Raw genomic sequence first — 25,408 nt, 5'->3', positions numbered from 1 at the left:
CCATGTCCAAGGCTAGGTATAAAACAAAGAGCATGACACACTTATGGGATAGATGAGTTAATTGAGTAAAAGATCGTATTATTATTCGAGTGAATTGATAAAGTTTATTTTTCAGAGTACAGAGTTATTTTTACCTTGAGGTATATATGTGTGATGTAGTTTTGAACTACATTGTTTAAGTGAGCTAGTAATGTTATTTTATTATACTTTGTAGTCTGATATATGGGATTACTCAGCTTTTTGCTGACATGTGTGTTGTTTTGTTGTGATACTTGTGTTTACGGCCATGTCTTTTTCTTATGGTGGCCCTGCGACGATTTATTTTGGAATTTGTCCTTAATGATGAGCAGTCAAGGTTGTGACAGGTTAATCAAGTGATGATCGTAGCTACAGGAAATATGATTCAATTAGTGTTTTTATAACGAGTTTGCAAAGCTATATAAATAGCTCACTTAGATTTATTGGGTTGTAATTATTGGGATTTTTGTAAGCCTTAGCACTTGACAGTTTGTTGAGTGTGGCAGTGATACCTCTGATTTAAGTGTATGCTCCACAATTTTATTTAAAGGTCGTTTATTTTTCCTTTAATTCTTGTTTATTATTAGTTAGTGAATCGGTGGTGTTAAAATTAATCCCAACTTTGGGCCATTTTTATTAATCCCAACTATCGATTAATTTTAAAAATCTCAAATTTGGGGGGCATTATGTTCTCGCTCTTCCCCCACCCCCAAAAAACGATGACCTGCCCAACCAACTGCCATCTAAATTGAAACCACCAAAATCAACCACCTTTTCACCCAAAACCAGCCACGCTAGCCCAAAAATCGCCCACCTTAATTCGACCCACATCGTCAACCCCCTTCGAAAATCTAACCCTAACCAACCACCCCCTTCAAAATTTCGACTCACACCATCCACCTCCTACGATGGTGGCTCATTTTACATGATGGGGCAATTAAGGGAGCGGGGTGTTTCACGGGGTGGCGAAAGGGATGGTCGGCATTTTCCGAGGGCGGGGGAAGAATGTTTCCCAGCGGAGGGAAGAGGAGGGTTGAGGGTTGAGTGTTTAGGTGGGGGGTTGTTAGTGGTTTCAAAAAAAAAAATTAATTTTTTAGTTTTGTTTTTAGTTTTTTTTTTAAAAGAAATTAACTAATTAAAATTAGACACATGGCATTTGAAAATAAAATGAAATAAAAAAAGTTGTCTTTTAATCGAGTCATCGGTCATTTGACGTTCAAAGAAAATGCCCCCCTAAAGTTGGGATTACTAAAAGATAATCGTAAGTTAGGATTATTAATAGTAAATGGCCCAAAATTGGGATTAATGAAACCAATTTAGCCTATTTTGTATTTACCTAGGGCGCGTCATAGCTAGCCATAACTGGGAAGTTCTTTCGTTTTGGCCTTATGTTACAACTTTAGTTGTTAATAGCGTTAATGAGGGAAAATACGTAAACAATTTTTTTAGGGGTCAAAATGTCAACACGCTATTCTTAAAGATTTAAAAAAAAAAAGAAAAAAATTAACATTAATGAGGGCAAATATGTAAATAAACATTTTTAGAGAGTATAATTATCCAAACACAATTCATGAAAGTTATCTCAAAGCTTTTAAAAGGTAAATATAAAATGAATATTTTAAAATGCATAATGGTCTAATTAACCTTATTAAAAAAAAAACGTTTTTTCATACTTTTTGAATATGTAAATAAACATTTTAGGGGAATAGGGCCTTTTCTGATTTACTGAACTGAGCTGAACTAAACTAAACTGATTGGAACTAAACTTTATTGAAATGAATTGTTCATGAGAGAAGGAAATTAAGAGCTGAAATGAACTAAACTGATTGGAGCTGAACTGATTTGAGTTGAAATTAAGTTGAAGAGAACAGTCTCATAACCATCTCAACACTATTCATAAAAGTGTAATTGTAGACACCTAATTGTGTCTCCCCGAAAACCAAACCCAGTGATGAATATCTTTCACGTCATTGATTATCGAACGAAGTGAAAGTGTGAAAAGTCTAGTGATGCGGTTATTTTTAATAAAATATCCTTCATTCAATTTTCGAAAAATGTACTCTTTTTTTATGAAAATGTCCAGTCCAATTCAGTTTGGTCCATGATATGGGTCCAATAATTGTGTATTTGGATGAAGCTTGAAAATATCTTTTCAACGATATACTATAAGCCCCATTTCCGATGAATAATGAGGAAGTTATGGCCAAAATATTAAACTGGGCCCAAACCGGATTTTACCTATAACCCAATGATCATGTACAGGGTCCAAAGGTTTAATCCCATTCCTAAACTAATTAGGATTTATTAGAAGCTTCTATAAGTATAAAAAAAATCTTAATTATCCTTTTTGAAAAGATAAGATTAAAGAATTTGATATTGAATAAAAACTTTCCTTTTTTAAGTCCTAATTCTATTCAAATTTAAATATGTTCAAAGATGATCAGATATTATTTTCGTACCTCATAATCTTTATCCAAATTTTATATGGTTGTATAGATCTTGAAATTATCTATCTAATGATATATTATAATATCAATTCGAGATATAACGAAAAAGATATGAAAGGAATACGAAACTCTTCAAAACTGACACCCTTCCACTATTTTGGCCATATCTTTTTATCTATAAAAGATTTTAATCTGATTATAATTAGGTTGGAAAATAGACTTCAAGAGCTTTCTAACGACGTAGTATATGACTTATTTGGACTTCTGAACAAAAGATATGATAAAAACAAAATCCGCAAAAAACTGTCTCATCGCGCCGCGTGATCTCAACCAATTTTATTCTGATTCGAATTCTAACTATTTTCTATCGTTTTCCGGACTATTTTTTTTTCTATAAATAGGGTCCTTAATCCCCGTTTTCAAAGCATCCACCAATAATAACCATCTCTCTCTTCTCTCTCTAAGCTAAAGCTTATTCTCTCCGTATTATTTTTCTAATGCTAGCCTTTTCAAAATACACAATTCCGCATTCACATGTTCTATACACACCTAGCCAAGTTCAAAGGTGCCTTTGCCCTAGACATTAAAGGTTGCTAATTTCTTAGGGTTTGGGTCCCAAATCCTATTTCAATTCTTTGATTAGATTTATTGTTTAATATTTTATTGAAGTTTACTAACGTGTGTATTTTGTTATTAGAAAGAAATACTAGGCAACAAAGTAAGTAATTTGATTACTTAATTATTCTTTTGATATAGGAATTTTGTTAAGATTATTTTCTTAATTCATAGTATCATGTTAGGATGTTTTTTTATGCTTTCTAGTATCATGTTTAGGGTGCTTCCTGTTCTTTCTTCTATAATGTTAGTATCATGTTAGGGATAAAGCTTTGATTTTTTTATTTAGCAACATGCTAGGATTTGTTATTAATCTTGTTAGTATCATGCCTAGGGTCTTGCTACTATTACTAAGCTTTATTGAGATTATTATTATGATGATGATTGTTGTGTTATTATTATGTTGCTTGATACTATATTGTTATTGTCATTGCTTGATCACGCCTTTTCTGCAGAATTAAAGGGAATTTGTACTTGAAATCACGCCTAATAAGATAATTAATAATTTGGGTTAGGCTAATATGACTTCAATTTAAGTGATCTTTAATAATAGTTTTATTTGTGCATTAATATTCAACCAACATAGCTTAAATAGGTTTAGGGTTAATTTAAGTGATCTTCAATAATAGTTTTATTTTAGGCCCTTGTTAGCATTAATCCAGTTAGATAATAATAACTATTGTAAACTAATTTTACATGGTCCTCAAGTATGATTAGTTAGAGTAGCTTAGGATAGATTTTATTCTTTATTTGATTTGTTGATTATTTCGCACGTTTGGCTAGGATTTGTTAGCAATTCGGATTCTTAATTAGTATACCCTAGAAGCTTATCTTTCTAAGCATAATTGTTGTACACTTTAAGGTATTTAAATCCCTTAATATCAATAATAACGTGTGTGTTGAGTTGATATGAAAATAACGCTTCTTTGAGAGAATGAACTAAGTGTTCTTCTTTTTCCTAATTAGTTGTCCATCCTCCACCTTTGATAATCGACCCGTGTTGTGCTATTTAAATCCTTCCATCCACCCCATCATCCACCAACTAGTTGATTGAATTCAATATTCAATCTCCATATCCTTCAAACTATCATTGTTGCTACAAAAATCGGTTTTAATCTTCACATAAAATCATCAAATCCTAGAAATCGGTTTTCACTTGTTTAGGAAATGTGGTTTTGTTGAAGCTAAGGAAGTTAGTGATGAAAATTTGAAGTTGTTGCTTGAACAGTTTGAAGATGTTTTTCCTAATGAATTTCCTAATGGTTTACCACCTCTACGGGGTATTGAGCATTCTATTGATCTTGTTCCTGGTTCTACATTTCCAAATAAACGAGCTTATAGGTGCAATCCAAAAGAATCATTAGAGCTTCAAAGGCAAATTCAATAGTTGATGGACAAAGGTTATGTGAGAGAATAAATGAGTGCTATGGCCGTACCTGCTTTGTTATGCCCAAGAAAGATGGCACTTGGAGAATGTGCATTGATATTAGAGCGGTTAACAACATCACCCTCAAATATAGATTTCCAATGCCAAGGCTTGAAGACATGCTTGATGAACTTAATGGTTCTCAAATCTTCTCAAAAATTGATCTTAGAAGTGGTTATCATCAAATGAAAATTCGAGAAGGTGATGAGTGGAAAACATCTTTCAAGACTAAGCAAGGGCTCTATGAGTGGTTGGTGATGCCATTTGGGATATGCAATGCTCCTAGTTCCTTCATGAGGATCATGAATGAGGTATTAAGACCTTTCCTTAATAATTTTATTGTTGTTTACATGGATGATATTCTTGTTTATAATAAGTCTAAAGACGAGCATTGATATCATTTGAGATTATTATTTGAGAAGTTAAGGGAGGTTAAATTATATGGAAAACTTGAAAAGTGTAGTTTTATGGTTCCTAGTGTTACTTTTCTTGGTTATATAGTTTCCAATGAGGATTCATCAAAGGTGCAAGCTATTTCATTTTGGCTTGTTCCTAAGATAATTCATGAAGTAAGGAGTTTCAATGGACTTGCTAGTTTCTATAGGCGTTTCATTAAGGGTTTTGATACATTAATGGCACCTATAACTGAGCTTATGAAGAAGGGGAACGGATTTATTTGGTCTCCTTAGTGTCAAGCTGCTTTTGATAACATTAAAAATCAAATCTGCAATGCTCCAATTCTAGCTCTTCCAGATTTTACCATAGTGTTTGAAGTTGAGTGTGATGCAAGTGATGTGGGTATAGGGGTTGTTTTAGTACAGGAGAAACGACCCATAGCCCATAATAGTGAGAAGCTAAGTGGTGCTAAGCTCAATTATTCAAACTATGATAGCGAATTTTATGAAATTGTGAGAGCATTGGATCATTGGTCACATTACTTGATGCCTAAACCTTTTGTGCTACATTTGGGCCATGAGGCTTTGAAGTTCATTAATGAACAACAAAAACTCAATTATAAACATGCTAAGTGGGTGGAGTTCCTACAATCAGTCACTTTCTTTCACTTTCAATTCCAAGTATAAAGAAGGAATCAGGAATGTGGTAGTCAATGCACTTTCTAGAAGAAGTTATTTGCTAGCTTCTATGGAGTTCAAGGTACTTGGGTTTGACATTCTTAAAGAGTATTATGCTAATGATGATGACTTCAAAGGGGCTTATTAGGAGCCAAAAGATGAATACACAAAACAATATGGATTTTTTTTCAAAGGCAATAGACTTTGCATTCCTAAGTGTACTGTGGAGTAAGAGAGCTTTTGATTAGAAAGGCACATGGTGGTGGTATTTCTAGCCACTTTGGCGTACAAAAGACACTTGACATGCTTCAAGAGAAATTCTATTGGCCAAGGATGATGAGAGACATACACACAATTGTTGAACAATGTGCAACTTGTCAAAAGGCCAAAAACACTTTCATTAAGGTATGTATACTCCATTGCCTACCCCAATGTCCCCAAACATGCCTTGGGAGAGTGTTAGTATGGATTTTGTTGTGGGGTTGCCTAGAACGAAAAAGGGTAATGATGCTTTTATGGTGGTTGTTGATAGATTTTCTAAGATGACAAATTTTATTCTTGTCATAAAACTGATGATGCAACTCATGTTGGTGATTTATATTTTCAACATGTTGTTAAGTTACATGGAATTCCTAGAAGTATTGTGAGTGATAGGGATTCTAAATTCTTTAGTCACTTTTGGAGGACTTTTTGGAAATTGATTGGAACTACGTTGTTGTTTTCTACATCACTTCATCCACAAACTGATGGCCAAAATGAGGTCACAAATCGAACTCTAGGATGCTTGTTGAGGGGTTTAGTAAGAAAAACTCAAAAGGATTGGGACATTAAACTTGCACATGCCGAGTTTGCTTACAATAGAAGCCATTCAAGAACTACAAAGCAATCACCATTTGAGATTACTTGAACAAACCAAAGCACAAGGCTACTTGGACAAACCAGAAACTGAAATCTGCTTTGGTTTGTCCAAGTAATCTTGTGCTTCTATTTCTGGTTTGTCCGAAGCTTTAGCACCCACTATCAAACCTTTGCGGTTAGTCCCATTACTTGTTAAGACCCTTTCCATATTGGATATTCCATATTGAGAGTTAATTTCTAGTTTATTTAACCTACAAATGTCAAACAATCATCAATCATTCACTAAGTTCGAAACTCTCCAAATTGTTTGTTCTTCATAAAACCTTCAAGAAACCTTTGAAAAACCCATCTTTTAATCAAAATCTCTTGTATTTTCATTGCTTTGCTTTGTTTATGCAGTGTGGACACGCATCATTAGCTCATCAAGCGTTAATAAACGCTGAATCTTATTAGCGTGTCACATCATATGGGATGGAAATATCTCAAAGATTTTTCCATATCAAACTTAGTAAGAATCTTAACAATATAAGATGCTCGAATATGTTAAATTATCTAGTTCAATCTCTATAGATCTTGATTCCCAAATGTACTTTGGTAGTCTAAGGTCTTTCATAAAGAAACAATAAGTTAACCATACTTTACTGATTCAAGCGTGTGGATAACATTTTCTTATGAGGAGTATGTCATCTACATACAAGACCAAGAATACTATGTTGCTCCCACTATAATTTTGGTAAATTAACTTCCTCTTCATTTCTGAGAAAATCAAACTATTTGATTGTCTCATAAAATCGAGGATTCAAACTCCAACATGCTTACTCCAGTACATTTCATAAATGAACTTTTAAAGCTTGCATACCTCCTTAGGATCCACTGGTGATCAAAATCTCTTGTTGTGTCACAACCTCTTTCAAGAACCAATTCAAGAAAGCTATATTGATGATCAACTTCCATATTTCATAAATATTGAAGGTAGTAAGTACAAGAAGTATCCGAATGAACTTATTAAGCACTGAGACTGGTGAAACGGTTTCATCATAGTCAATACTATTAATTTCCTTGGATCGAATTCTGAAACCAGTCTTGCTTTGAAAACGTAGAAGTTTCCATCTATGCCTGTTTTAAACTTGAAACAATATTTGTCATCAATAGGTTTTACCACATAAAACAAATAAACCAAGTCTCGTACTTGATCTTCAAACACAGAATTCAGCTCGAAATTCATGACATGTCATTTCTCAGAGTTTGACTTGTCAAAACTTTTGTAGATAACGTGTCCTTTGAATTCTAAGATCAATATCTCAGAACCTTCCATCAACATGAATCTATTAATTTCTGTGATAGTTCTCTTGTTATACTAAACCTAGCTACATGAGATCATAGCAACCTATGAAATGTTACACTAGTACAAAAAACAAATTGGCAAGCGGTTCAAACCCCCCAATGGCAAGCGATTTTGAACCACTCCCTAATGGGGGGCTTGCCAATGGTCATTCAAATGGCAAGCAGTTCAGAACCGCTTGCCTTTTGATGAGAATGGCAAGCGGTTTTGCCAAAACCGCTTGCCATTCTCATCAAATGGGAAGCGGTTCCAGAGTCAATTGTGAAAAATTTTACAATCTTTTAATGAGTATCAAGACTTAGACTCAAATATCCACAACTACAATCATATTGCATTGCCTTTATTTTCTTGTCAAATTAATTCTCTACTTACCATTCTAAAATTTTTAAACATTTCAAACAATTTCAACTAATACTTTATCATATAAATATCACCATATATACTTGAATCATTAGTAAAAGTTATGAAGTAGCCCAACTCTACCTAGTATTTGAACCCATTGGTCCACATACATCATTTATTGCGTTTAATCACATAATCGGTTAACAACTTTGACTAGTTTTAATTAGGTGCGTTAATTGGATTAACCACCTAAGTTTGTAACTAGTCTTGCGCTTGTTTCGAATTGTTGCTTGAATTATTTGTGAAATGTATGGGGCATTCACGTTAGTGAATGGATGAATGGAATAGATATTCTAATGCAGGTTTTACAAAATGGCAACTAGTGGGGCCCCACTAGCATAGTAAATACGGATTGCGTTCCGTTTTGTATTTTTGTAAATCTAAATACGGACTGCGTGCCGTTAAGTATTTTTTAACTTAAATTTATTTTTGCTAAGAATGATTTTCACTATTATGTGTCACTTAACATACCAATCTAAATATCTAATATTACATAAATGTTTCGGACATCAATGTGACTAATTAACAACAATGTCATTTGTGTATTGAGGCACAATCAACAAAAGTAATCTACGATAACAATCTCAAAATTTCATCAAAACATGTAATCAGCATACATCTTCCCTGGCAGTCAAAGTTAGCCGATCAATCTCACAAATGTCATCTGGAACTTGCCCTACTAATACATACACGTCTGAATTATGTAAAACAGTCGATTAAAGATGCCTAACATAAAGAATACAAGATTCTGAAAAAAAAAAAAAGCAAATCAATGCATCGATGGTACGGAGTCAGCCCATTTAGGAGAAATAGAGGCAGAAAGTAAGTCGAAGAAAATTTAAGGGGAAGCCAAGGTTTGGTAGTAACATTGAGATGTATAGTAGCTTGGCTGACAAGAACTCTAATCTTTCCATTCACCCTAGTGGGAACTCTTTATACACCATAATCACCTTCTAGGTAAGTGTTATTGATAGTGTTCAATAAATCACCTTCAATGGTAACCAGATTTACATGAAGGAGTTCAAACACATAAAGAACTCGTATCCTATATAAAAGCGACTACTTTAGGTATGGCCAACTTGTGAATTGAAGGTTCTCAAACAGACATTATTCAAAAATAATTCAAAAATTGAAGATGATTCCAACTTGAGATTTATGTTATCAATTATTCCTTAAACTATTATATAATATGGTTTGTTAGCTATGAGGAATAATTGAAAAGGCAGTGCCTTTAAAAAGCCCCAATTTTCGTGAAATAATTTGAAAAACCAGCCTAACAGCTACCTAGTGATAGGGTAAACAATTGTAACGAAAAGAATATTTACTAATATTTGTGACGATAACCCATTTTGTCATTAGAAAGGAACATAAGTCTGAAGATTTGACCATTATTGATATAGAGAAGCCTGAAGGTCTTACTAAAGATTTCCTTCACTTAAAGTGCCATGGTATGGGAAAGGAGAGACCATTATAACAATAGAAATAGGACCAGTCAATAATTAATATGACTCACGTTTAATAAGCATCTAAAAACTTCTATATAAGCATCCATGTCCTAGTACTGACTAACATCCTATGTAACTATTTAGATTTTGGGCTAGCTCAAGTGGGGAGCTTCGACTCATGCACCTCTGTACCTTTCCGTCTAAAATAAGAAGGGGAACTTTACATCGGTCATCCAAAAAATGACCACCAGTAGAATTGAATGAGCTACAAAAAATACATTTATTTTATATGTTTTAAATATTGAAAATATATTAAGCTAATCTTAATTTTCTAATTTTCATAATTTGATGATTTAAAAAATTTAGATTAAATCAAGACTGTTAGATTATGTTGGAAGAATCCTAGCCTTTCATGTTAGTAATTGTATTAATGCTTGTTTGTTTTGGGAAAAAGGAGAGATAATATCTTTATTTTGACTCAAAAAAAAAAAAAAAAAAAAAACATACAATTGTCAATATTCCACCAATATAACGTTATATTTTAACTACATGAAAACATTGAAATAGTGGAAAAATTTTAAGTCCATCCTCCATTGAAGACTAGATAACATGTTCTTTAGATTCGGCCTAGTCTAATTACATGTAAATTATAATCACACAATTCAATTCGCGATCCTTCGTTGATGTATTATCATAGCCATTCTAAATTAGTGTAGCACTTATGTTCGGTATTCGAATTCTCCGTTGACAATGGGTTGAAGCATTCAAGGCCTCCATTGTTTTTGTTTGAAGCATTCAAATTATTAATAGAAAAACTCAAACCTTTAATTTTACTTTCCAATAACGACCTTGAATTAGTTAATTCATGAAACTCATTCATCAATAGATTTATTAACATATAAAATTGAACCATTTGTTATAAACCAAGCCGAAATTATCATAAAAAAAAAAATTTACTATTGATAAATAAAAACTAGTTTGATTATTTAACCACAAAAGAAAAGAAGAATTGAAAAAACAAAAACGTACGGCATCTCTAATAACGTAAAAAATCTTAGCTTGAAAAAAAAAATCTTTTTGAAATCCAAAATTTTGGCTAAAAAACCATCTAAATAGGAAACTAAATATCAACCGAAATAATCTTGCCTTATAGATTTAAGCAATCTTTTTTATATGCATAACTGCAGCTAAAAATCCATCTTAAAAGGAATTTTTGTTTAAAGCAAAACTAATGAAAGCTTCTACCAAACATTAATGGAATACCTTCAATGAAACATCGATAATACTTTACTTCAATTAATCTTTAATGTAACTAATAGAACATGTTTTAAATGTAATAGCAATGGAAGTTTGATGATAACAATAGCAAAAAAAAAAAGTGTTCTAATATGTTAATAATCTTAAAGCATTTGTATTCGACTATCCATGGTAATTAATTAATTAGTAGGTGGTTTTGCGGATCAAGATGGAAGGTTGATGAATTGAAGGTGACCAAAGGTTGAAGATGTCCAATGTTTGAAGGTGAAATGAGGTTGAAAAGGATTAGATTTTGAAGATGATAAATTTTTTTTACCCTCTTGTAACTAGGCAAACAACCTCGAAAACATATATTAGTAAAATAATAATTGGGTTTATAAAAATATATAAATAAAAGTATAATTATTTATTGAAATTACAAAAAAAAAAAAAAAAAAAAAAAAAAAAAAAAAAAAAAAAAAAAAAAAACTAAAATTTTTATTTAAATGTATTTTCAATAAAAGAAAAGCTAAACTAAATATATTTTTTGTGGCTCACATTTTTTGTAGTGATGGTCATTTTTTAAATGACCATTGTAAAATTTTCCAAAAAAAAGTCTATGTAACTACTATTATGCAATTTCATTTTAAAGCTTTAAATTTTTCTGCACTATTAATATTTTTATTGCTCATGTACGTATAACCATTATTCCATAGAAATATTGATGTTTATTGCTTTGAACACATTAACATGTTTTGTTAGAAACTCATCATATACTAATGATTTTAAGAATTATTATTGCCTTTGTTTGGATAATTAATATTTGTCTTTTAACCAGAGTTTTTTATTTTAACAAAATCTGCAAATATTTAACTTAAATTGTCAAACTTAGTAGTATAGGCTAGGGAAAAAAAAAATCAAATTCATGTTTAATATTTTTTGAGAACCATAGCAATATTAGATTACACTATGTACAATTTTTTTTTTTTAATGAATATCTTATATGAAAATGATTTACAAAATTATACACAAAACATCTTTATTATTAAACACTTTTCACAATAATCAACTTCATATGATTTTAGTAATATATATACATTTTGATTTATACAAACCCAAGGAACAACAAAGTTGATGTGCCTCCGGAGAAACTATTAGTATCCTCAAGTATCATGCTGCAGCTTTTACAGAACATTTTCTAAGTAAAAATTGAAATATCGTCAGACATGAATAAGAGAAATTATCATGATACAATTTTACAAAGGTAAAAGAGGTAAGATATTTTTCAATATATAAAGTTCATGAGAAATCTAAGAAGACGTTGATTCTCGTTATTGAATAATAATAAAAGGGAAGTGTCATTATATCCTGACCATGTTCACTTGGTACTTCACTGAAAATATGAGTCATAACTATGCATTTATCACTCAAGATAGGATAAGTTTCTTCCAAAGCCTAACTATATTCAGATATTGAAGGGTAACAACTAAAAAGAGCAATATAATAAGCAATAAAGTTTAAAGATATGTCAATGGCACATATTAAAAGGATTAATTCCCTCCCTATCTCACATACTTTTTAGCTCCATAGATGCTTATTTGCTCTCAAATTATATTTTCCTCCAAATGAAATCTATTATCTCCATTAGTCCTAGACCTAGTTTATTAGACAAGATAGTCCAATGATAAAAGGATCATGGTCAATTTTATAGAGTTTTAATTAGATAGGGCTTTATTGGATAGAGTCATTAATAGACAGGGTCATTATTGGGTCAAGAAAGATACCCAATAATTTTGAAAAATAAAATGTACTTTGTAAAAAAAAAATTACCTGTACAAATTCTTATTCATTTATAATGCCTGAAAGTAAGCAAGGATATCAAAGGGAATCTGATACTATTTGTACTCATTGTGTTTTTTATTTTTCTTGTTCGTTTACCGTGTAGCCAAATATTGTCCTACTATCGGAGCGTCACCCATTTGGCCCGACCCGTTATCGATCTGCTATAAAGTGACTCTCTTATGACCCAACCCGCTCCCAACCCTGACCCGACCCACCCAATAACCTGGTCTAATTAGTCTTATCTATAACAATCAACAACTTATAATCACATTCTTGTATTTAAACCATATTGATTAATTTATTGTTTTATACTTTTAAATCTCTTTCTTAAAGTACGTGCAAGCTAAGATGATTCGCGAAAGAGCAACATTGAAAGTGGGGATGTAGACTTAGCATCTCCTTGATCACTACTTTTAGGTAGTTCATGTTCTTTAAATCCTCCACGCTTACTCGATCATGTTTTGCTCTCGATACTTCCTCTTACTCTTCTTGTGCTGCCATAACTCGAGGATGACTTATTAGCTCGGCCATTGCCTATTCTAGCAGCATGCTCGTGAGCACCACACGAGGGCGTTTGCAGCTTAGGTGGGGGAGCTTATCACGTGCGAACAGTTTCCCAGGCGCTATGGCACAGCGTGTCCCATATGAGGCAACTCCCATATCTGGTTGGTCCGATACTCATGCATATGTGTTGGTGCAGGTTAATTTCATTGCGTGTCTTATTCCTTGTTTTCAAGCTTGTTGCGCATATGGGGTAGGCTGGCCTGGATCTAAGCCTCGTAGATTCAGGCGTCGCACGGGCGATCTGCGTTGTGACAACCCGCTTATATGAATTGAACAAATGTAAAACTATGAAGCAGATGTAAACTAAAAAGAAATAAAACAAACGTGTGCATTTCAGCTACGTACCTTCAGCAGCTTTAATTATCTGCTTCTTGTTCTGATGCTTGTTCATTAGCAACTCCTTCCAACTTTAACAACACCATTTTATATCCCTGCAAAAATACAACAATGTTGATAATTAAATAAAAAAATATTAAAATTGCAGGGTTACAAGAGATAGTTCCCGTAAAATAAGTCCACTCCTTCAGTGTCAGAACTTGGAAAATATTAAAACTCAGAAGAGTATCCCTGCCAATTAACAAGCAAAACTTATACAACAAATGGATTAATCATTTTTTAGCGGTTTCTTCTTTTGTTTACAGCACTATGAATGGAAACGATGTCTTCCAGAGTTCCATTATCTCCCTTTCTAGCTACTTCATTTCTTTCTTCCCTTTATGCAAGCCCAATCTTCCATTTTAGAGACTGAAATGTCTTCCAAATGCTGTGAATATCGGTCTACGACATATAAAACCACCACCAATAACAGTTACTCAGAATATATACCTTTTCAGTTTCTTACCACTGTCTAGTTGTAGTTAATAACAGCGTCACGGGCATATAAAAGTACTAAAAATTAGTGTGTTTTGTATTCTCAATTTCTCTCCATAATAACTTAACTTTCCTGCAAGTCTTTTTAGACTTGATCCACACTGGGTCAACATTATTGTTTTTGTGCAATATAGTGGGTCACATCTTATGTTCTTCAGAGTAAGTTTGTGTTCAGGAATCATGATATAATAAATTTGATGGAAGTCAACTACCTGGCCATGTAATACACCAGAGAGGCCAACTGTTGCTCCTACTTTAGCACATGAAACAATTTCATCCACCAAAGACAAAAGCAGATTTAATAAAATGTTCGCAATGACTGTCGTATTTGACAAGGGAAGGCTTGCCCCCTATACAACCTTGTGGTGGGACCCTTCCCCGGACCCTGGCCTAGCGAGGACACCAATGTACACCGGGCTGCCCCTTAATGATTGTCGTATTTATCTGTCTCTATGACATTTTGATCTGCAGCAAGCTCCATAGCATGCATATTTTCCTGCACTTTTTCTTCCAGACAAGAAGTATTGTCTTTTGAGGGTACTAAATACAGCATCAATTTCTGAGATTCTATATTGTTCAGTTCAGCAGTCTGATGTGTGGCTGTTATTGCTTGAGGATCAATATCAACCCCAACTGACAAAGTTGCACCTAACTACATTTGACAAAATTATGTTTATAAAACAAGAGCCATTATGATTTAACAAGATCACTAGATCAGTATAGTCAATCAGAAAAGGTAGGGCATACATTTCAATCATTTTGAGAAGGTATAAGGGCAGAACATCAAGGTTTCCCAACACTCTCTTCCCAAAAATATAATGTCAAGCTTGTCAATGAAATAAACTTATGAGTACAATTAGCATATGCTAAGAGTCAAATGGAAGGAATCAATCGTTAGTTCCGCTTTCCATTCACTATTAAGTGTTTATACCTAGCCTTGTACTCAATATTCTTTCTTAATTGTGCAGATCCCTTTTTAGAAAAATTACCTAAAATTTGGCTAATCAAAAAAAAAAAAAAAACAAAATTACCTAAAATTAAGAGCAAACTTTTGGATATAAGGAGCTACAAAAAGTGGTTCAACTACAAAAAACAGTTAGCAGTTCGTGTCAGCCAAAGGATTTAGATCCAAACAATCTGTTCTCACGAGAGTTCTGAGAAAAATAAAAAGGTTTTCCTACACATGCCATGATGTACCATTAACCCCTCTTACGAGAAACAATAATCAATACGAGTGAACTGGATACACAGTGGAAAGAAACTTTAGTCCATCTTCACTAAAATGAAAAGGCTATATCTTACAGAATGGAGTGTCTAAAACTACACGGAATATTCCAAATAATATGTTTTAAAATTAAAAAAAGATATAAAGATTCCAAACAATATGGATTTCCTTTTATGTATAGTGTACCTTCAAAGCTGCAATTGAGAGATTTCCAGACCCTCTGCCGTAGTCCAGGAAATGTTCACCTCCTGTTGCAGTTTGATGTAGCAACAGCAAACACATCTTGGTTGTAGCATGCTCTCCAGTTCCAAAAGCTAAACCAGGATTTAAAATAATATTTGTCGCCTGTGCATCCTCCAGCAAGGCAGAAGAAAATAGACATAAAAGAAATGATAAAAACTGAAAAAAAATAAATAAAAAAAAATACAACAATAAGTCAAACAAACTACATCATATTCTCTGAAAGAATCAGAAAACTAAGACACTGATGGTCATACAGGAGCAGTTTTCCACTCTGGCACAAAGCAGAGGCCTTTACTTCCACTAGATCAAATGATTCCTGAAGAAAGTGTTAAAGATATACATTAGTAGCTAAGACATTATAGGTTTTTATAAGAAGAATGGGGAAAAGGCTACATTAGTCAAATCCAGAGTGCAAATATACAGGCAAGTGAAAAGTTTGGTGCAGTATGGTATATGCATTGACACCTTACAATCAGAAACACACTTCTTACAAAATAAAAGCATAATGATAGGAACAACATGAATTAAATGCAAAATATAAAAGTAGTAATAGCAAGTAGCAGATATTCAACCTGAGTTCGCTTTATCCAATCATAGGGATCATACTTTTAGAGTTCAAAAGCTGGAATTTCTATGCCTATGGAATCAGCAGCGCATGATATGCATGAAGTCACATTTCCATGCCCAATAAATATTGAACACGTGTTGACCTGCATATAGAATAGATATCTACCAGGTCTATAATTTTGATATTTGACATTAGTGCATGACAGCAAAGTGTATCACTCAATTAAAATTAGAATAACAGACAATGAACCAAGTCTATCTTCTAGGGGACAGTAATGGCACTGAATAGCTAACAAATGCATTGCACATCGTTCTAAAGATGGCTACGCACATGTTCATAGACTATCTCACATATGGAAACCTTCCATTGTCTGAATTCACCAACCACAAAGGTTTACGAGAGCAAAACGATTCAAGAATGACAAAAGGCATGGGAAACTCATAGTATCATACATTCATACCCATCAGATAAACTGGGAGTTAGGCCCTGTTTCTTTCAACTTATAAGTCATTCCATTCAGTTCAGTTCAGAACTATTCTGTTTAGTTCAGATTAGTTCAGAACCATTTAGTTCAGTTATGATCCATTCAGTTGAAAGAAACGGGGCCTTAATCTATAGTACCAACCCCTGGACAACATTGAAAACATACTGGCATACTGCATCAGCATAATGCTAAATACTTCGGTTCTATCCTTCCAAATTGGTCATCATCACAATGAGACAATATTCCCCTTTTGAAAATTTTCTCTATTGGCAATCGGTATGGTTTATATTATGTTACTGTGCTGACTAAGCTTTTCTTGAGCAATGAATCAGCTACATATGAGCTACATACTTAAGTGGACACTGTAAGAACAGGAATTTAAAAGCATCTTCACTCATGACATTCTTTATCTAATCCAATAACTTGTATAGAACATCTGTTTATTTTGTTCCCAACTTTACCTTTTTTTTTTTTTTTTTTTTTGAAAGGTCCCATCTTTACCTTAATATTAAGAAAGTTTCTCTCTCTTTTTCCATAAATCTTCACAAGGATCATAATCTTCTGCATAAAGAAATTCAGTAAAATACATTAATATCTCTATTATAATGAAGTCTAATAAGTTATAATCAATATTAATAATAATATAATGACACCATTATAACTTTCCAAGAATAAACGTTAATAACATCATTATAAAGTAGTCTTCTATGGAGTATAGATCTATAAAATCCAGTGATTGACATAGAGTGAACAATTTAAGAAACAAAAGTACAAGTGGGAAAGCATTCTGCCGTTTTCCATATTCTGCCATGTCTTTCTCTCGTTGCAACTTTCCTCACCAACAACTCAGTTGTCCCTCTTTCTCCTATATATCCTTATCAAATCAAATCAATATGAGAGCAAGAACTATTCACCAAAGAAGCCCAAATCACCTAATGAATCAATTATTGACAAGTAAGTCTAAACAGTTTATACTAAGTAATTTCCTCCTATGCAAGAAAACAATACCTTCAATTATATATCATATACTTCTATAAAACGCAACAAATCAAACTTTTCCATGTCTTTATACTATTCAATCAAAAAATTGGATATTTCGAATATCCGAAAATCCAAAAAATCTGATCCGAAAATTTTCGGATATCCGATCCGAAATATTCAAAAACTAAAAGATCGGATTCTTTTTAACATCCCTACAAATCTGTATGAGGTAAAAACATTATTTTCCAATGAAGAAGCTACACCACTCAACCTACCACCACCCTTATAAACTATATGGCTGCTACTTTCTCTTGATTTGCTACTAAAAAGCTAATTTGCAATCTCTCAAACAAAATTACATCGCAAACATATAATTTTAAATACTAAAAACCTTCAAGGTCTACCGCCACAAGCAAATGATCACATGCAACACTATAAGGGAAACAATCAGAGTGTCACAACGAATAGAAAGATAATCAAAGAATTAAACATTATGTAAATCACACGCTCCAAAACTATGTTGACCTTGTCCATAGGTTCATCAATTTCATAAAGCCTGAATCTAAACAACCTGTAATTTATACACTAAGAATGGAGAAAGGGAATAGGACAAGAAATGGTTAATTAAGAAAATTTCAGCTGAAAGCATAATAAAATTATATGTTTGTTGAATAATTAGAGAGATACTAGGATTCTTATTACCTGATCATAGGAATGAAGACCAAATGCTGCACTCAATGACTTCAAGAATGTGCAGAACATTAGATCTAACTGCTTCAGATAGCAGCTCCTTGTTAAAAAATTCTAACAAATTCCTTTCTAGTCCAAGCACAACATGTATATTGCATCCTTGCTTTCAAAATTGGAATATATTATAAGTATCAACTTCTACACTACACAGGCAAGTGTCCCCACAAAAAGACAAATAACCACAATTTAAGAGAGAGAGACCAATAAAAGTAACAAAAGAGTTCCAGATAAGAGGATTTTATTCTGATTAAAAAGTAGCATTAAGAAGCTAACAAAGTATCATCTTATAGATAGGAGTTTTTCTAAAGCCACAGAGAGCATTTTCTCTATAGGCTAATGGCTATGACACAGCAATAAGATGTCACATAGCAACTAAACTAGACTTTTGAGCACATCCAATATGATTGTGTCTGGAGATGTTGTCACATTACCTTAACCCCTTCATATCAAGGGATAGGTACTCTTGTATTACTATATCTGAAATGCAGCTATGTATATTTGTATAATGATCTAAATGTTGCATTACTATTTCCCAATTGTTCTCATGAAACAGTATATCTAATGTAGCAAATACAATTCTGGCATGAAACTCAAGAAAGATACAGATTTTCATCCCCTACTCCAATTGTTTGCAGTCACACATTCGCTACTACATACACACTACTCCTCATGCATGACCTTACCCATATTCCACTATCTTCATTGTTGCTGACACCACTATACAGTATACATAACTGTCATTATCAATGAGGAAGTAACCTGACGTGTATTTTGTATTTTCAGAGCGAAGAAATTAGAAACACCTATTTCTGTGTTGCTACATGACTGGTTGTGTTCCTGCAGCCTAGACTATTGCAGATTGTAAGGATACAGTATGCCATCTTTTTTAATCCACCAACAAACCAACTACGTCAGCTCTGGGTGAAATAAGAAATTAATGTCTTGATATATGCTTGTTTGGCCATTCTTTATGTATGGTTAGAGGTCTTTCGTGCTTTGCTTTGAGAATATCCAGTAAAGGTTTTCTTGCAATATCTTTTAATCAAGTATTGCGTAGCTACAAGCCTGCAACACACTCTGCTAACTTACAGACTTAAAGAGGACATCAAGTTCTATTCGCAGATTTTGAACGTTGTAGTAAAACAAACCTAATATCATAATGCACGATGCTGACCTACGATTGAGTTGCATCCACATATTTTACAAGTACACAATGCTACTAATTTGGACACAATATAGCAGATATTGACAATCTTGTACCTTACTAGATGTCCTCAACGCCATTAGATCATAATAGTTCCGTTTCTTTAAGTTGTATATGTTTGGAATCTTGACATTGTTCACAATTTAAGAGAATCTTCTATAATTCGTCTAATATAAAAGTAGATATACAATCATATGAGGTATTGTTTAATACGTCTTGATGAGTACTATAAGAATATATAATTTTTACTAAACTGAAACTAAAGATATTTCGAGTTAAACATGTGCATTGGCATATGTGAAAAGTCAAAGCGGGTAGAACTTAGAGCAACGGAGGGAGTATTACATTTTCTTTTTCCTTTTTTTTTTCTTTTTTTTTTTGGAGGGAACATCATAATATTACCTCTTCTATTATTTCCAAATTCCAACATCTTCGGGCTGGAAAAAAACATATAAAAAAAAATCTCATAGGAAGTCATTCTAGCCAGCATGGATTCAAAAGAGGTACACTAGAAAGGAAGAAACATTTCAAATTATAAAAATAAAAAAAAAATAAAAAAAAAAAAGCTTGAAATGGTGAGAATGTAAGAGATAACCACTAACCAAACCAAAAAAAGCATTAAATCTTTGCAAGTTATATTAAACCATGAGGTTGCAATCTCAATCATAGTTTATGTTTAAGACTAAGAGAATTATAAGGTGTTCAAGAATTACTCTGTAGATTTTAAGACAAGGGTTTGCACATAGTCCCAAGAAAAAGATAGAAGTAGGGAAATAGAAAAGGCATTCATTGAAAGTTGAAGACAACTAAAAACTTCCATTAAGCTAAGAAAATATAAAGGAGAAAGGAAAGAGTTAAAGATTACATAAGAATATGAAAAGACAGAAGCTGAAAACATGCAGCAAAAAATATTTTATATAGAAATCAAAGCATTGTAATTCTATGAAAATAAGCCTCCAGATAGCCTATCAGCACTGCTGTTTGTTACATACTTGGTAACCTCACTTACCTGATGATCATTAATATGCATTTCAAGACAACTCCACAGAAGGTTACAAGATGTGAAAAGGACTTGCTTGCTCACAGCGTTCCTTTCATCTGTGAATTATTTTGATGACATGACAGGTACCTTCATCTGACTAAGGTCTCTTATGCGAGTCACGAAATATCCTGCAATGTGAAATAGTGAATAGTCCATCAATAATATACTTCCTCTGGTTATTTTAGTTGTGAAACCTCAACAAAATGTGAGGGCCATTTGATAAATGTGACATAACTAAAAAAACGGAGGAAGTATTATAATTAACATCAAGATGAGAAAGACAACTTTAGCAACCATATAAGAGAACAAGTGATATTAATTCAACCAAAATATGAGGCTTACAGTCACCAGCAAGCCCCAAATATTGACTATCAATTGCGGACAGATTATTAAGATCCCAAACAACTACAAAATAAATATCTACCTTAAAATCCATCCATTTGACATCGATCATAGAAGTTTCATTTAGCAAATGCGCTGATCAAAATTAAAAATCACATCAATTTACAACCATTTTTTACTTGACAAAGCATTAGCAGCGAAAACACTATGATTTAATTGAAGATTTAAAGGAAACCAATTTTGTAAGATCCCTTTTCTATCTATTTAATTTAGAAAGGAAGCTAATGGGTGTAAGACATGGCTAATCTAACATTACAAGTAATTATATATGATGATTTCATGGGATAAAGCAACAAGACAAGGAAGCAACATAATCGATCATGCCATGATATAACAGTGTTGGTAATAGACTAGTGGTGCCGAAATTTTGCGTTTTGTTCGAACGAGTTCAAAATTCTACCTTTTATTCAAGCTAAGTGGAGTGTAATTAAAATTTTCCAAATCAGTCATACGTAGTCAAATAGAGCATTGTTTTTAAGTTGTAGTACAGTTAGTATAGTTTATAAGCTCCTCCAATGTTTTGTATAAATTCACATCAGCAAGTTAAGGGAAGTTTACGTCATTGAATGTTATCGAGTGTTGAGGATCCCATGAGAACTCTCATTACATGAGAACCATAAGAACTCCTCAAATTTAGAACATATGCAATACTTTTTAGAACATACAGGTACACATTTTAGAGCATAGAAACCTAAACAAATATACATGTTCTAAAATTTCAAGGTGATGTTTTAAATTATCGTGTTTAGAACATCATAACCTTCATAATTCAGAACAAAAATAATCAGAACATAACCTTAAAAATAAAGAACATAACCTTGATGTTTTAGAACATGACCTTGATATTTAAGAACATCCATATATGTGCAAATTTTTATGTTCTAAAAAATATAACGCATGTTCTAAATTTGAGGAGTACTCATGGTTCTTATACAAAAAGAGTTCTCATATGAACCTAAAATATATATGCTTTTCCCTGCATTACTCGTAAAGTGACAAAATTTGTATTAAAGTAATCAATAAGATTACAAAGCATCACAAAGATAAAAGAAAAAAGAATAAGAAAGATAATAAAACACTGCCCACTATATAATACCTTATTATACTGAAAGAGAAGAAAAAATTAAAGGTAAACACTGAAGGAACTTAAAAAGTGAGAAATTTAATAGTATTTAGATATTAAGTGGAAAGAAAGATAGTTTAAGGGAAGAGATAGTGACATTCATGACAAAATGCATGCATTTTTATCATGTGAAAAGGAGAGACTCTCTACTATCGCTGGCTAATAGTAACGGATTGGATTTCAGAGGGCCATCATCAAACAAATCATCCATGTTTAAATCATAATGAAGCCCAATATGGTGAACCATCTCGTTGTGCAAGCCATCGTACGATGGGAAACCCTCTGGTCCAAATGAGTCTAGAAGATCTTTAGCATATAATGTGATGATATGGCCATCTTTATCAAATGCTGCAAGAATACCACCCACATTTGGATGGGCCTTGAAAATCACTTCTTTCACAAAAAGAGTGTGTTGGGGGTCAAAGGGGCAAACCAACCATGGCATAGGCATTTGTATCGGCATTATTGGCTTTGCACTACCAAAAGGTGTACTAGTAGCTTCTTTGCCATCAAAGTGAACAATACCACTTCACAATCAGCAGCCTTTGCTGTCTTCTTAGTCCGTTCATACCAGTCAAGCAATGTATGATAAGTGTTTGACGGCGTTTCTAGTAGGTCAATGTAAAGAAGAACATTCTTTCCCCGGAGTTCTACTATAGGCACTTGATCAATATCATTAGTCCTATTCATGCGAAGAACATAATCCCGTGACCCATAAACAAACAAAGACTCTAAGGTGACTGCCCTTATCGCCTCCAGTTCTCTCTGGACAAGGAAGTGCCTGGTGAAGGGATATCCATTGATACCCAACCGATTAATCACATATTTCCCCAAGTAATCCGCGACGTTCATTTTGGGGTCCAAAATGACCACTTGATCTTCATCATCGGAATAGCAAAGACCCACACCAACTTCCCAGAGCTTGCGGCTTACAAAGTCATTGAACGGTGAAACCCACCAATTAGGATTAGAAGGTATCTCGAGCTGAAAAGGCAGATTGGGTAGCTTAGAAAAGGCAGTGATTATCCCCCGAATACTGTTGCAAGTAGAATCTAACCAAAACACAGGCACAAAAAAGCAACAAACCAAGATGTCCTTTTCCCCTAAGACTCTCAACTTCAACTTTATTACGACCACCTTGTCCAACCAAGTAACCCCCGTCCAACATCAAAGGTTGTACCTTTATTAATGCCGGGGCCTTTATTTTCATAAATTACAAGGTCAGATGAAAATAAATTGCGTATTTCACTAATGTTGTTCATACACCACAGAAACCCATCCTCATCATGTTCATGTCGTCTTTGTGTCCAATAAGAGGAATCCTCTTTTAGCTCAGGCCACCGAGTCCGATGCCGCTCATGACAAGGATATAATATTTGGTGTTTTGGGCGGTGATCTTGAACTCGCTTTACAAATTCTACCGTCCTACAAACCCAATTTGATGTATATCAGGAGGTAGGGTGTTCAAAATTACCCAACCCAATGACCCGCTGACCCGGCTTAATTTAACTGGGTTTTCTTTATTTTTTTAAAATTGACGGGACAGGTACCTGACCCGGAATATTAGGCGGGTATTCGGGTCGGGTCTTGGGCCGACTTGTGTAAATGGCGGGTACCCGTATGTGTGTTTTTTTTATTAAAAAACTAGATTAGTATCCTTGCGATGTGCGGTTAAACATTTTATAATCTAACATATAATTAAATTAATTTGTGAGAGTGAGGCGTTATTAGAACTTCCTTTTCTATTTAAGGGATCATAACATTGTTTTTTTTTTTAATCTCTCGTTCTTATATCTCTTTAAACATCAAAAAAATTGTTGGTTAATAAATTACTATAAAAAAAATACTTCGTATTACTAAAAGAATTAAGATGCAACTCTAAGTAAAATAAAGGGAAAAAAATTAAGATGCAACTCTAAGTAGTAAAACAAAGGAAAAAGAATTAAGATGCAACTCCCACCAAGTAAATTAGGAATTGCAAACTCATTTACCATTATTCTGACATAACTTCTACCAAATAAAATAAAAATTACAATGATATGACCCCCAAACACTAAAAAAAACAAAAGACACCAAACAAAATAAAATCATCTTTCTAAAAGTAAATGATATGATCATCAAGGGTAGAACAATAAACAATCTTAATTCAAAATTAGATATAGTCATAGATCCGGTCCATTTTGGTAGAAGTTATGTCAAAATAATGGTAAATGGGTTTGGTTTTCCTAATTTACTTGGTGGGAGTTGCATCTTAGTTCTTTTTCCTTTATTTTGTACGAACAAAAGTAGAATTTTATTTTAATGAAATTTCAGATATTTTATCTTTTCCTCTTCAAGAAATTGTAGAACATGAGCAGATGCATATCATACTCACAAGAGATTTAGATCCAAGATCTTAAGCCTTATTAATGTCGAAGCTCGATTCGATTCTTGCATGTAGAAAGTTTAATTGAAATTAAGAGCTAAACTGAACTGAACTGAAATGAGCTGAGCTGAACTGAACTGAACCAAATTGATTGGAGCTGAACTGAACTTAAATTAAGTAAATGTGAACAGGCCCTTAGTAATAGTACCAACAGTTTGACCTTCCTCGTTCAATCCTTTTTTTTATTTCACCCTTGAAATTGCGATATATAATTGACCGTGACTAAACACGGGTCTTGATAAATATAGTCCAACATGTGAAAGGGATTGACCTTGACTCTTATTTATCGTCATTGCAAAACAAAGAACCAATGAAAATTGTCTTCTTTGCATATTGAAAGGAAATTGGTTATCTGATGGGCTTAAAACCATGCGAGGTATGAATACTTTGTGCCCAATATTGCTTGAGATCTACCACCCTATACATGCAAAAAAAAAAAAAAAATCTGATAAGATGATTAGAGTATATTAAAAACATGATATATGAGTTATTTAGTATTAGATATTTGGTTACCTTTTCATCTAAAAACACCATTTCAATACTGCCATCTTTATTTGGATTTTCAAAACTTGAAGGTTTCCAGATTCGTACAATTCTTATCTTAATAGTCATGATCCCCATAATTGGTGTAATTTCCTCCACGAAATTGGTTACTTCTGCCATTTTAATACTTGATTGTCAACCTTGCAAAATCGAATGTGAACAATGTAAGTAATGGTAGATACTTTGTAAAAGTTTTTTTGTTTTTTTTTTTTAAAAAATCAAGTGTATGATAAAAGGAATTTATTTTCATTTAATTAAGAAAATAAAGAATAGAAGAGAT

The 25,408-nt window shown here is 33.1% G+C and overlaps 1 pseudogene; it reads right to left on the bottom strand.

Annotated features, from left to right (window-relative positions):
* Positions 1–13,965: 13,965 nt before the first annotated feature.
* Positions 13,966–16,482, bottom strand: LOC145607137 (uncharacterized; annotated as a pseudogene).
* Positions 16,483–25,408: the final 8,926 nt, after the last annotated feature.

Source organism: Chenopodium album, chromosome 23 (assembly GCF_948465745.1).
Source record: "Chenopodium album chromosome 23, dcCheAlbu1.1, whole genome shotgun sequence".
Taxonomy (NCBI): domain Eukaryota; kingdom Viridiplantae; phylum Streptophyta; class Magnoliopsida; order Caryophyllales; family Amaranthaceae; genus Chenopodium; species Chenopodium album.
The sequence above is the reverse complement of the archived record's forward strand: the minus strand, read 5'-3'. Positions and strand labels throughout refer to the sequence as shown.